We start from the raw sequence: 15,933 nt of genomic DNA on the forward strand, positions 1-15,933 counted from the left end.
GGAAAATCCACTAGGAGATGAATAACAACGAGACATTTACTAATGCAAATTCTTTCCTTTATCTGATTGATTAAACACACATATACACATACACTTTCACAGTCATACACTTTTGTCTACTTTGGAACACACAGAAAGAACATGGATTAGGAGGCAGGAGATTTGAGTTTAAGCTCCAATTTTGCCACCAAAGAGATGGCACCTCTGTGCCTCAGTTCCTCAGTGCATGATTGAGAACAATAATGTTGTGGCAGTCAACCTAGTTCATAGGATCATCGCTGTAAGATAAACATAGATGTGAATGTTGTGTCTATCTATAAACATATATAAACATACATCTATCCTGTAAGACAACAAATGTAAAAAAAAGAGCTGAAAGGCTGTAACGATGTGAAGTATGGACATGGCACAGATAGAAATTGCTCCTGAATTGCTGGGAATCTGAGCCTGAAATAATTCATGGCAGCAAGAAAGTCATTTGGAACTTTGAAAGTGTCACATTGCTCTTCATGGTTTAAGAACACCAGAGTAGCTAGAGATGTTACTAAGGGAATTCATTCCTACCACTCAATAATAGTCATTTTTATGGAACTCCATTTTTAGCCTCATCTGTATGAAAAAAAATATCCATATGCAAACTAGGTCCTACTTCAACTAGAATTCCAGAAAAGAAATCTTGTGCTAGAAACTGATGTGACTAATTAATTTGGTTAACTGTCTACAAATATCTGTCTGCCCTTTATGTGCCAAGTATTGTTCCAAATGTTTGGGGAGGCACCCCACCTCACAAGGTCTTATCTGTCCCTTTGAAAGGACAACAATGCACTGGAGATAAGAGAATGATGCTAAGTACTGTTAAATAGAGCAGGGAAGTAGTACAAGAGATGTCACAGGCAGATCGTGACAGTGCTGGCAGTCTGACAAGGTTTCAGAGAAGAGAGGAGTGAAAACTGAACTAATCATTGAATTTCCTATTGAAAAGGGGAACTTGAGTTGGGCTTTGATGATTGGCTAGAATTTGGATAAGAATATAGGACAAGATTGGTTTCGAAGTGGAGGCAATATGGGTTCAAGGCGTCATGTCAACTAGCTGGGACATCCAGGCAGAGTCTATGTACAGTGTGACTCGTAGTACACTCGGGCTCAGACTGTGATCTGGGGCACAGTTCACTTAGGGCACAATTTCCATCCCTCCTTCCTACTTGGTCCTGGGGCCTTCAAAGAGCATGAACCCTTGAAATCTAATCTAAAACAGCGATACCTGCATGAGTTCCATGGGACCTTGATACCTTTTGAAGTATGTTAATAGGTCTTGCCCTAAAAATAAAGACATGTGGTCAGAAAACTTTAGGAAATGCAACATACCAGATCCCCAATGGAGACTTTGAATATACATTAGTAGACACTCCAGCTTGATTGTGGCAACTCAGCCCCATTCCTGCCTCCATTTTATAAGTTTTATAAGATTCAAAGATTCTTTGATGTCAGAACACATCACAGAGACTAGATGAAAGGCAAAATTCTGTTACTTACAGCTCCAAAAAAGAGAAGGTTGCCATGCAGGGCCATGCAGGGGGTTGTACCAGGACAGAAAAACAGCAAACTAGACACAAAGGAGGCATCTTACATGGCAATCAGGTTGGGCAAGCTAGGCTAGGCTTGTGAACTGGCTGCCATGAATATCGTGGGCTCCAGAATATAGAGGCTGTCTGCAGTTATCTGGTACATGACTCCAGCAATGTAGGTAGATACATAATGGCCGGGAATGTTAGGGCTGATAAAGGAAATGGTTGGAGTATGGATTTAATCAGGGGAATTGACCAGCCAGAGCCTCAAAACTGGGTCATGAGAGCATTTCCAAAAATAACAATAAAAAATATATCACTCCCTTCTGTGATCTCCACAAAATTTTAGGTACTAGTCGTCTGATAACTACATTGCTAAGATTTCCTAGGGAGCAGGACTAGATGCTGCCATGGAGAGGCCCTTATCAAAGGAATAAAAAGCAGAAGGGAAAGAAGATCTTTTGATGTTTCTCCAGCATGTGGCAAGAGCACATATGAGCTTGTTGGATGTGAGGTTTTTAGTCCTTCCCAGATATTCCCCTGAACATCAGCCTCAGGGCAATAGACACAGCAATGGGATCTCCTGCAACTTCCCAACTCAGTGATCCTTGGATCCAACAGCACCTTCACCTGACCTTTGCAGCTCCAACCCTTTCAACAAGGATGTAGGTCCCCACTGCCCTGAAAGCAATCCATTTCTGCTAGAATCCTAACGTGTCTGCTGTGTTCCCAAATGGGCCACAAATAGTATAGTATAGGTAAGCTTCTGAAAGGCTTTGCTATAGAAAAAAACAAAATAGTTTAAACTAGCATTTCCCTAACATATTTGACTGCAGAACCTCCCATGGTACTCCAACCCCCAGCCCCAAGAAATGCCTCTGATATCCATGGGAATCTGTGTTTCATAGTACACCCTTTGGAAAACACCTGAGGGTTTGTAGGTTGAGAGTTAGGAAGCTGGAAATGTGGGCCTAATTCTCAGCTGTGTGACTCTGGAGAGGTCACATCACTTCTCTGATCTTTAGTGTTTTCACTGGATCAAAGGAAGAACTGGATAAAGTTCACCAGCAGTTTTTCCAGCTCTAACATTTTTTGATTCTGTGAGAAATAGTGTCCTAAAAACTATTATTATTCAGGTAGTAAAAGCAAAAAAAAAACCCAAAACACTATATTTTTCTTAGCCTTCTCTCCCTTTTTGGCTTAATTTGCATGGATATTTTGAGATTGGAGCTGGGGAATTTCCAAGAGAACTGGCAGCAAGTAAAGCAAGCTGGGTAGCTCTTAGCAAAGGGATGTGGGGCTTCAGAGCTCCAAACATTAGTGCTGACCCTAGAAATATGGCCCCGTCAGAACAGGTTTACTTTTACATTGCCAGAGGGGAAAAAACGATTCAAGGAAGAAAGTTCCAACATTCCAAATGAACCATTTATTAGGTGGCAATCTCCCTGTCCCTGGGACCCTTTAAGTGGAGATTACATGTTAGCTTGGTCGGAATGGTAGAGAATCAGTTTTGTCTTTTCAGAATGCTGTGGCTGAAAGGGATGGTATAGGTCATCTACACAGATCCCCACATTTTACAGATGGGGAAACAAAGGACCAGAGAGGTTATGTGGATTTCCCAAGGTCACACCATTAGTCAATTGCAGACCTGGGAGAAAGACCCAGAACATCTCCTTATTCTGCACCGTATTATTCTGATGCCCAGAATTCATTTTAGTTGTTTTGAAAAGTAAAATTATCTCCCTGAACCTTTATTTCACATTTCTTTGAAGAAGAAAAGTCCCTGAACCTTTATTTCACATTTCTTTGAAGAAGAAAAGTCATTTAGCTTGAGCTAGAAAACACCCGAGGTTGGGCAGCTGACAAGTTTGGGAAATCTGAAGTTAAGCATTGCCCTCGGACTTCCTGTTGGGCATCCTTGGTGCAGAGACACTGCACTCCTGCCCTGCTGTGCCCGTTGCTATCAGACCAGCCATGTGGATTGTGAACATCCTGCACAGCACCCTCTATCCACAGAGAGTTCCTTATGCCTCATTCTAGTGACATCAGTCTCCACAGCCAGCACTGAAAAACCAACCTGAATACTAGCCTCTATTGCGCAATTTGAGAGCAAACCACTCTCTCCAGAGAAGCCGCAAAATACAGCCTGAAGGCAATGCCATTTGGGGTGTTGGCAGCTTGGAGACAGGGCTGGGCTTCCTTTGCTGTCTGCTTGACAGAATCCCCATTTGCTTTCTCAATGCAGCTGGTAGTGGGTATGTGTGGAGGGTACTGGCCTTTTCTTTTATTATCCAAAAGATTTTGAAGGGAAACCAAACGCTGCTGCAAAGCTGAGGGCTGTGGCTGGGACTTTGCAAAGAACAGGCACTTAACACAGATTGGATTTTCTCCTGGGCTTTTCCCCTAAAGAAAACCTAAGAGTGGCCAAGGAAACAGGAATACACAGAAACCTTTGAGGTTTGCTCTTTTCCTAAGAAAGCTAGAAGCAAAGAAGTAGCCCCTAGTAAAAAATGTCTGGGTTTTCAGGAAGTTATTTGTTTCTTTTGTGCTATAGTGTGTGCAATTCAGTTAGATCTCAGGAGAACTAAGAGTGAGGACCTAGGGACATTGGGAAGGTGCAGCTGTGCCTTTCTGCTGGAATGTGCTTGTGGATTCTGCAAGACAACAGGTTAGAGTAGGAGAGTTTGGGCCTTATACCATTTTTTGTTTTTGTTTTTGTTTTCAGAGAACACTTAAGTACACCCAGTCTGATCTCTTGGCCCCCACATTGTAGTGATCACAGGCTCTGAAGGTGACTTCCCTTCCATTCCTCATCCATGGTCATGCCCCCATTCAGCTCACCACCACCACTTTCTTGTCTTTGACTCTGATTTCTGGCTTCCCACTGGCATGCTGACTTCATCCTCGACATGCTGTGGTTGGCTCCTGGGGATAACCTTCCCACAACCAATTTTTCACTCTGTGGGTCCCCCATTGAAAATCCTCTGACACTGCAGCCCTCAAGGCCTTTCACGACCTAGCCAGTTCTCCTCTCTCCTGCCCTAACCTTGAAGCTGACTCCTTTCTAATCTTGTTCCAGTTACTTATCTGAGACCTCTGAAGATTCAGAGGAAGGGTGTGGCTTAATCCACACTCTCCAGACTTGTGGATTATCAACTTCATGACCAGAGTTTAAGTAGTCTGTCCCCACCCTTTGCTGCTGTCCTCTTTTTAGAGCAAAAGGAGAGTCTGTGATTTCTCCTCTAAGTAGGACAAGTGGCTTGAAAGAGGTTTACTTATTCATCTTCTAGGCATCTGTCTAGACTACAGGGTCTCTGCTAAGTTCCCAGGATACACTAGTAAAGCCAACAAGCAAGACCCTGGCTTGTAAAGGAGCTTGAATTTCAGTGGGAGATGCGAATAACTAACAACTAAATAGAAGTGATAATGTTAGCAGGTGGTGGATTGTGGACTTACTCTGTTCTTGTCTTCTCGAAGGAAAGAATTCAGCCAAGAGACCTGAGAGAAAGTTAAAGCCTCAAAGTGTTTTTTTATTTAGCAAAGTGAAAGGAAAGTGCTTTAGACCAAGAAGCTGGCTGACCCTGAGTGTAGGCCTCTCAGGTTTTACGCTGTGTTTTCTCATGGGGGTTTGTTTGGTCTCCTCCCTCCCATTTTGTCATTCTCACACCATCCTTTGGATCTGCCTTGGTTCCTCCCCTTCAGCTTCTTTGCACAAGTTTATGTTCATCATTTTCCCATGAGCACCTAAGCAAAATACACAGTGGGGCCAAAACCTCAATATAAATTATACTATAATGATATTATAATGGCCTCGGGCTTATTAGCAGACAAGGTTGTCCTTAAGTGCACATGCCCTAAAATCAGGAAAGTTCTAGTAACTAGTATTTTTCATTTTTCAATTTGTGCTGAGCCACAAAAGGGATTGTCTAAGGGAGACAGGGCAGTTTCTGGGCAGAGACTTGGTAGTCTGCCACCCTCCTTTCTCCCCTCCTGTTCATGTCCATTTAACTGCGTACTCTAACAATAATTATGGGTGCAAATTATCCACTGGTATGTTATATCAGAGTAGGGAAAGATGCTTCTTAGAGTTGCCAAGGGCCCTAGGGAAAGATGTTATTTAAATTGAAGTGTAAAGGATGACAAAAGGTTCTTACAGGACTCTTTTGGAGAAGGAATGGACCTGGAGATGTAGAAAATGGTGGCAGGACAGAAAGAAAGGGCATTGTGCCAGCTTTGAGAGAGACACTGGAGGAAAGCCCACAAGACAATTTGCCATTCCTTCTTCTATTCAACATTATATTTAAAGTTGTAGCCAATGTGTTAAGGCAAGAAAAATAAATAAAAGGCATAAATATTGGAAAGGAAGTAAAACTAACTTTATTTGTACACAACACATTGTAAATAGAAAAAAATCTAAAGGAATTGATTAACTCCTAGAAAAAATAAGCTAATTAATTTATCAAGGTTATAGTAGTTTAATATAAAAAAGTCAAAGCATTTCTGTGTCAGGAACTATTGGGAAAGTTACATTAAAAAAATAACAATATTATTTATATTAGTATCAAAAAATTGCATTGCAATGAATCTATTGAAAGATAAGCAAGACTGGATACTGAAAACTGAAATATTGCTAAGGGAAATTAAAGAAGTCCTAAATAAAGTTAAATACCATGTTTGAGAATTAGAAAATTAGGTAGTGTTAAAATGACAAATCTCCCTGAATTGATCTATAACTTCAATGCAACATTGATAAAAATCCAAACAGAATTTTTACAGGACTTGACAAACATTCAAAACTGTATGAACTTGAAAAGTTTTTGGAAAAGAAAATAAAATCAGATGACTAACACTAGTTGATTGCAAGACCTATTATGAAGCTACAGCAATCAAGACAGTGAGGTACCAGTATAATGACTCACATGTAGATAAATGAAACAGAATAGACAGAATAGACGGCCTGTAAGTAGGATAGTAAATATACGATGAAATGATTCTAATCCAACAAAGGGCTCAGTGAGATTTCAATAAAGTAAATGCTTCAACAAATGGTGATGGAACAACTGGATAACTGTGCTATCATAATTTAAAAGAAATATATATCTGGTCATTCAGATGACCAAAATATTTGATCTTCATCCATGGTTCTTGGATCACAGCTCCCAAAACCCTTGGCACTTCCTAAGTGATAAGAATAATGAAGGCATCTTTTGTTGTAATATTTGCTGTCTTGACCTCAGTTTCTGAAATCTCATCAGAGCTATAAAGCCATAAAGAGCCATAAAGGTAAAGTGGGTGTCTTGTTATTCATAACAAATCCATTTCCACCACCCTAGTTTTATGTTAATAAGATTACTTTTGAAAAGTCACTAATGATAGGGGCTGGTTGCCATGGTAACTGACCATGAATAGAAGGATGGGGAGGTGCAGTCCTACCCTTTTGGAGAGGGGACAGGAGCTAGAGGCATCAGTCACCAATGGTCAATGAAGTAATCAATTGTACCTATGTCATGTGGAGCCACCATAAAAACTCAAAAGGAGTGGCTCCAAGAGTTTCAGATTGTTGAACATGTGTAGATTTGGGGAGTGGTGCATTCCAAGAGAGCATGGAATCATCACACCATTTCCCTACACATCTACACATCTCTTCCATCTAGGTGTTCCTGAGTTATATTCTTTTAGTTTAGTTTATATCCTTCTATTCTGTCTATTCTGGTCTATTTAGCTATGCCAGTCATTACCTTGGTACCTCACTGTCTTGTTTGCTATAGCTTCATAGAAAAATCTTGAAATCAAGTTGCATTTATATCCTTTCAAAATAAACCAGTGACTTGTTAAGTAAAATGTCTCTTTCAGTTCTGTAAGTCACTGTAACTAATTAATCAAATCTAATGAGGGGATCATTGGAACCTCCGATCCATAACTGGTCAGTCCAAACCACAGGTGACAACTTGGGCTTTCAATTGGCACCTGAAATGGAGGGAGGTCTTGTGGGACTGAGCTATTAACTTGTGGACTCTGATGCTATCTGCAGGTATATAAAGTTAAAATTGAGTTGAATGGTAGGAAACCCAGCTGGTATTGGAGAATTGTTTTTTGGTTCATGTGGGAGCCCCCTCCCCCTGACTCATACATTGTAATTGGGTTCATAGCCCCTTAATATCCATATAAAAACACCTTGATCCTGAGATTAAAGATGGCGGCGTGAGAGGAGAGACAGAGGCTTCCTCCTAAAACTGGATACAATTAGAAAATATAGTTGGCATTATTAATCCTGATAGAGCAACAGGAAAGAGGACAGCATCAGACTGCACACACCTGGAGAAAAGATCAGACTTCAGTGAACAGGGTAACGTACCAGAGCTGTGGCTCGACAGCACCCGAGCCCCTCCCCCACCCCAGCTGACTGGCGGAAGGAACACAAACAGAGCAGGGAGGGAGTGGAAGGCTCCGGACAGCTGAATACCTAGCTCCGGAGATCTGTGCTGGTAGCACAAACCTACATTTCATGATGCTTTCATGAGACTCGCTTGACTACCGGGTTGGAAAGTTAATACAGGCAGAGTTCCTGGGGAGACTGGGATTCCAGCAGTTTTTGGAAAGCAGGGATCCATATCCAGCTGCACTAGGACAAAAACTTATACCTGTGTGACCGGCCCACTGGTTCAAGCAGTGGAGACAGGCACAGCAGCCAGGAGGTGGGGAACAGCTCTTTCCTCCCCCCAGGCACCAGTACCGCTCCCCTGCGACCCCCGACATTGCTTCAGGGGCTGAGCAGCTCCAGAATAGAGCTTCTGGACACTAGAGGGCACCATATACAAACATGAAATGCCAAAGGAACCTTGTCCAGAGGAAAATTATTAATACGACTCCCAAGAAAGATTTAAATGATGGACCTCATGATTCTTCCTGAAAGGGAGTTCAAAATAAAAATTAACATTCTAATGGAGGTATGGAAAGACATCCAAGAACTCAGGAATGAATTCAGGTCAGAAATCCAATCACTGAAGAGCACAATGGAGGGTATTAAAAGCAGGTTGGATATGGTGGAGGAGACAATAAATGAAATAGAAACTAGAGAAGAGGAATACAAAGAAGCTGAGGCACAGAGAGAGAAAAGGATCTCTAAGAATGAAAGAATATTGAGAGAACTGTGTGACCAATCCAAGCGGAGCAATATTCTCATTATAGGGATACCAGAAGAAGAAGAGAGAGAGAAAGGGATAGAAAGTATCCTTGATGAGGTAGTTGCTGAAAACTTCCCCAATCTGGGGAAAGAGATAGTCTCTCAGGCCATGGAGATCCACAGATCTCCCAATACAAGGGACCCAGGGAAGACAACACCAAGACACATAGTAATTAAAATGGGAAAGATCAGAGATAAGGACAGACTGTTAAAAGCAGCCAGAGGCAGAAATAAGATCACATACAAAGGAAAGCCCATCAGGCTAACATCAGACTTCTCAGCAGAAACCTTACAGGCCAGAAGGGAGTGGCATAATGTATTTAATGCCATGAAGCAGAAGGGCCTGGAATCAATATTACTTTATCTGGCAAGATTATCACTTAAATTTGAAGGAGGGATTAAACAATTTCTAGATAAGCAAAAGCTGAGAGAATTTACCTCCCACAAACCATCTCTACAGTCTATTTTGAAGGGACTGCTATAGATGGAAGTGTTTCTAAGGTTGAATAGCTGTCACCAGCGGTAATAAAACCACAGTAAAGAAAGTAGAACAGCTAATTATGAAGCAAATGCAAAATTAAATCAACTATCCCCAAAGTCAATCAAGGGATAGACAAAAAGTACAGAACTTGATACTTAATATATAAAGAAAGAAGGAGGAAGAGAAAGGAGGAGAAATAGAAAAGAACCTTTAGATTGTGTTTGTAATAGCATATTAAGTGAGTTAAGTTAGACTCTTAGATAGTAAGGAAAGTAACCTGGAACCTTTGGTAACCACAAATCTAAAGCCTGAAATGGCAAGAAGTACATACCTATCGATAATCACCCTAAATATAAATGGACTGAATGCACCAATCAAAAGACATAGAGTCACTGAATAGATTAAAAAACAAGACCCATCTATATGCTGCTTACAAGAGACTCACCTCAAACCCAAAGAAATGCACAGACTAAAAGTCAAGGAATGGAAAAAGATATTTCATGCAAACAATAGGGAGAAAAAAGCAGGAGTTACAGTACTAATATCAGACAAAATAGACTTCAAAACAAAAGAAGTAACAAGAGATAAAGAAGGACATTACATAATGATAAAGGGCTCAGTCCGATAAGATAATATAACCATTACAACTAAGTAAGCACACAACACAGGAGCACCAGCATATGTGAAACAAATACTAACAGAACTAAAGGAGGAAATAGAATGCAATGCATTCATTTTGGGAGACTTCAACACACCATTCACTCCAAAGGACAGATCCACCAGACAGAAAATAAGTAAGGACACAAAGGCACTGAAAAACACACTAGAACAGATGGACCTAATAGACATCTATAGAACTCTACACCCAAAAGCAGCAGGATACACATTCTTCTCAAGTGCACATGGAACATTCTCCAGAACAGACCACATACTAGGCCACAAAAAGAGCCTCCACAAATTCAAAAAGATTGAAATTCTACCAACCAACGTTTCAGACCACAAAGGTATAAAACTAGAAATGAATTGTACAAAGAAAGCAAAAAGGCTCACAAACACATGGAGGCTTAACAACATGCTCCTAAACAGTCAATGGATCAATGACCAAATTAAAATTGAGACCCAGCAATATATGGAAATAAATGACAACAACACAAAGCTCCAACTTCTGTGGGACACAGGAAAAGCAGTCTTAAGAGGAAAGTATATAGCAATCCAGGCATATTTAAAGAAGGAAGAACAAATGCAAATGAGTAGTCTATTTGGACTATCAAAATTGGAAAAAGAAGAACAAATGAGGCTTAAAGTCAGCAGAAGGAGGGACATAATAAAGATCAGAGAAGAAATAAACAAAATTGAAAAGAATAAAACAATAGAAAAAATCAATGAAACCAAGAGCTGGTTCTTTGAGAAAATAAACAAAATAGATAAGCCTCTAGCCAGACTTATTAAGAGAAAAAGAGAACCAACACACATCAACAGAATTAGAAATGAGAAAGGAAACATCATGACAGACCCAACAGAAATACAAAGAATTATTAGAGACTACTATGAAAACCTATATGCTAAGCAGCTGGAAAACCTAGAAGAAATGGACAACTTCCTAGAAAAATACAACCTTCCAAGACTGACCAAGGAAGAAACACAAAATCTCAACAAACTAATTACCAGCAAAGAAATTGAAGTGGTAATCAAAAAACTACCCAAGGAAAAAAAACCCAGGACAGATGGATTTACCTCGGAATTTTATCAGACATACAGAGAAGATATAATACCCATTCTCCTCAAAGTGTTCCAAAAAATAGAAGAGGAGGGAATACTCCCAAACTCATTCTATGAAGCCAACATCACCCTAACACCAAAACCAGGCAAAGACCCCACCAAAAAAGAAAACTATAGACCAATATCCCTGATGACTGTAGATGCAAAAATACTCAACAAAATATTAGCAAACCGAATTCAAAAATACATAAAAAGGATCATACACCATGACCAAGTGGATTCATCCCAGGGATGCAAGGATGGTACAACATCCGAAAATCCATCAATATCATCCACCACATAAACAAAAAGAAGGACAAAGGGGGACCACATGATCATCTCCAAAGATGCTGAAAAAGCATTCAACAAAATTCAACATCCATTCATGATAAAAACTCTCAACAAAATGGGTATAGAAGGCAGGTACCTCAACAGAATAAAGGCCATATATGATAAACCCACAGCCAATGTCATACTGAACAGGGAAAAGCTGAAAGCTTTTCCACTGAGATCGGGTACAAGACAGGGATGCCCACTCTCCCCACTGTTATTTAACATAGTACTGGAGGTCCTAGCCATGGCAATTAGACAAAACAAAGAAAAACAAGGAAACCAAATTGGTAAAGAAGAAGTTAAACTGTCACTATTTGCAGATGACAAGATATTGTACATAAAAAACCCTAAAGACTCCATTTCAAAACTACTAGAACTGATATTGGAATACAGAAAAGTTGCAGGATACAAAATTAACACACAGAAATCTGTGGATTTCCTACACACTAACAATGAACCATTAGAAAGAGAAATCAGGAAAACAATTCCATTCACAATTGCATCAAAAAGAATAAAATACCTAGGAATAAACCTTACCAAGGAAGTGAAAGACCTATACCCTGAAAAGTATAAGTCACTCTTAAGAGAAATTAAAGAGGACACTAACAAATGGAAACTCATCCCATGCTCCTGGCTAGGAAGAATTAATATCGTCAAAATGGCCATCCTGCCCAAAGCAATATATAGATTTGGTGCAATCCCTATCAAATAACCAACAACATTCTTCAACGAACGGGAACAAATAGTTCCAAAATTCATATGGAAACACCAAAGACCCCGAATAGCCAAAGCAATCGTGAGAAGGAAGAATAAAGTGGGGGGGATCTCACTCCCCAACTTCAAGGTCTACTACAAAGCCACAGTAATAAAGACAGTTTGGTACTGGCACAAGAACAGAGCCACAGACCAGTGGAACAGAATAGAGACCCCAGATATTAACCCAAACATATATGGTCAATTAATATATGATAAAGGGGCCATGGACATACAATGGGGACATGACAGCTTCTTCAGTAGATGGTGCTGGCAAAACTGGACAGCTACATGTAAGAGAATGAAACTGGATCATTGTCTAACCCCATACACAAAAGTAAATTCAAAATGGATCAAAGACCTGAATGTAAGTCATGAAACCATAAAACTCTTAGAAAAAAATATAGGCAAAAATCTCTTGGACAAAAACATGAGCAAATTCTTCATGAACATATCTCCATGGGCAAGGGAAACAAAAGCAAAAATGAACAAGTGGGACTATATAAAGCTGAAAAGCTTCGGTACAGCAAAGGACACCATCAATGAAACAAAAAGGTACCCTACAGTATGGGAGAATATATTCATAAATGTCAGATCCGATAAAGGGTTGACATCCAAAATATATAAGGAGCTCACACACCTCAACAAACAAAAAGCAAATAATCCAATTAAAAAATTGGCAGAAGAGCTGAACAGACAGTTCTCCAAAGAAGAAATTCAGATGGCCAACAAACACATGAAAAGATGCTCCACATTGCTAGTTATCAGAGAAATGCAAATTAAAACCACAATGAGATATCACCTCACACCAGTAAGGATCGCCACCGTCCAAAAGACAAACAACAAATGTTGGCGAGGTTGCGGAGAAAGGGGAACCCTCCTACACTGCTGATGGGAATGCAAATTAGTTCAACCATTGTGGAAAGCAGTATGGAGGTTCCTCAAAATGCTCAAAATAGAAATACCATTTGACCCAGGAATTCCACTTCTAGTAGGAATTTACCCCAAGAATGCAGCACTCCAGTTTGAAAAAGACAGATGCACCCCTATGTTTATCGCTGCACTATTTACAATAGCCAAGATATGAAAGCAACCTAAATGTCCATCAGTAGATGAATGGATAAAGAAGATGTGGTACATATACACAATGGAATATTACTCAGCTATAAGAAAAAAACAGATCCTACCATTTGCAACAACATGGATGGAGCTAGAGGGTATTATGCTCAGTGAAATAAGCCAGGCGGACAAAGACAAGTACCAAATGATTTCACTCATATGTGGAGTTTAAGAACAAAGAAAAACTGAAGGAGCAAAACAGCAGCAGACTCACAGACCCCAAGAATGGACTAACAGTTACCAAAGGGAAAGGGACTGGGCAGGAGGGGTGGGAAGGGAGGGATAAGGGCAGGGAAAAAGAAAGGGGGCCTTACGATTAGCATGTATAATGTGGGGGGGGGCATATGGAGAGATGTGCAACACAGAGAAGACAAGTAGTGATTCTATAGCATCTTACTACACTGATGGACAGTCACTGTAATGGGGAATGTGGGGGGGACTTGATGAAGGGGGGAGTCTACTAACCATAATGCTCTTCATGTAATTGTAGATTAATGATATAAAAAAAGATACCTTGATCCTTACCTTACACCATACCCAAAAGTCATATAAGATTAGTCATATACTTAAAACCTTAAATTATAAAGCTTTCCAGAAGGAAAATTAGAAGAATTATCTTCCTATCATTGAATTTCTGTTGTTGTTAAAGACGCTAACTATAAAAGAAAAAAGATAAATTAAACTTCATCAAAATTACAAACATCTCAACAGAAACATCATTAAGAAAGTAAACCACCAAGCCATAAATTGTGGGAAAAGATAAACGACTTGTTATAGAACACCTACAAATCAATATTGAAAAGACAACCTAATAAAACCGGTCAAAAGACTTAAATAGACACTTTACAAAAGAAGTTATAATAATGGCCAATAAGTATGGAAATTAAAACCTCATTGGAATACCACCTCACTTACTTAAACACTTTTAAAAGACTATTAATACCAAGTGTTGGCAAGGATATGGAACAATTGGTGCTCTCATTCAATTCTATGGCGACGTTGTAAAATGCTATAATCATCTTGGAAAACTAGCAATTTCTTATAAGTTAAACATACAGTTACCATATGAACCAGAAATTATATTCCTATTTATTTAAACAAGACAAAAATCCATGTACACAAACACAAACACACTGTGGGGTAAATGGAAGTTTTCACCCAGAATTTCCAACCTGGCCTTGGCCTATTTGAACAACAAGGATGCAGCAGGGCCATGCCTGGGGCAAAGGGTGGAGAGAAAATGGCCATTGTCTGCTCCCCTCCATTCCTGGTGCATAATTGGGCTGGTGCCTGCCAATCACCAGGGACCCACCCATGGAGTCCCTCCTGGAAGGAGTGGGCATGGGAGGGGAGTGGGTGCTGCTGCAAGACAGACAGACAGGGCAGGCTGGCTAGTGGAGACTGGAGAGGAAGGACTTTGGAGCACACCAAAGGGAGCTGAGAGAGAGCGGGCAGAAAGTGCCAAGCGAGACACTGAACTGTCAGCAATAAAACCCTTTCTCCCAACCTGTCCTTCCCCTTGTCCTTCTATGGTTTCATCAGATTCACTGGAAACTTGTCCCAAGCATGAACTTCCTTCTCCCAGGAGCTACACACACGCACATGCACACACACACATACACACACACACACACACACACACACATACACGCACACACACACACACACAGGAATGTTCATAGCATCTTTATTCATAGTAGTCCCAAGTTGGAAACAACCCAAATGCTCAACAACAGAATATACAAACAATCTATGGTATAGTCATGGATGGACAAATAGTGATAAAAATGAGTGAACTCCTGATGTTAACAACAACATGAATGACTCTCTAAAATATGTTGAATGAAAGCAGTCAGACCTAAGGCTACATAGTATATGATTCTAATTGTATGAAGGCCGAAAATAGACAAAACTAATTCATAAAGTTACAGATTAGAACAAAGGTTGACTCTGGGTCACTGACTGGAAATGGTCATGAGAAAACTTCAGGGGTGTGGAAAATATTCTCCACCATAATTTGGATAATGGATCCAGAAGCCTTTATACTTTTCAAAGCTTATCAAATATACAACCTAAAATCTCTACATTTCCATGTATACACACAAAATATTCTTCAGTTAAGTAAAAGTTGTGCTATTCCCTAAAAATAATGAAAACATTTTTTAAGATTGCTTTCAATCTTAAAGGAAGCCTGGTAGAGTGAGAAAAAGCTGGGTTAGGATGTTGTTGAAAACAAAACCATGGCCCCAAATGGTGTTACTTATGCTGGGCCAAGTCATGAAACCAGGGCTAATACCTAAGTTCGAATCCCAGTTTGAACCTCCCCCAGACATGTGGTCAGTCAGGAATTTTCTGGTCAGCAACAATTAGGTAATCTGTCACTTGGGCCCTCACCATACCCCCTAAAGAGATGATGTAATCTGCTTTGTAAGACCCCCTGCTCTTCCCTCTAGGGAAAGGTGACCTTGTCTGAACCAATCCCTTCTTTTCTTTTGCTAATAACTTCCTGCCCTACCTTCATGGCTATAAAAATCTTACATTTTGCAAAACTCCTTGGAGCATCTCTTTAGTAGCTGGATGGGATGATGCTTGATTCATGAGTCATTAAATAAAGCCAATTTGACCTTCAAACTCACTTGGTTCAATTTTGTTTTTTAACAATGTTTATGCTTTGTGTTGCCTTTAGCACACCTTTGTTCACTCAAATTGTCTGGACTGCATCAGAAGGTGTTTGTCAAGAT

The sequence above is a fragment of the Manis javanica genome, chromosome 5 (genome assembly GCF_040802235.1).
Source record: "Manis javanica isolate MJ-LG chromosome 5, MJ_LKY, whole genome shotgun sequence".
NCBI lineage: Eukaryota > Metazoa > Chordata > Mammalia > Pholidota > Manidae > Manis > Manis javanica.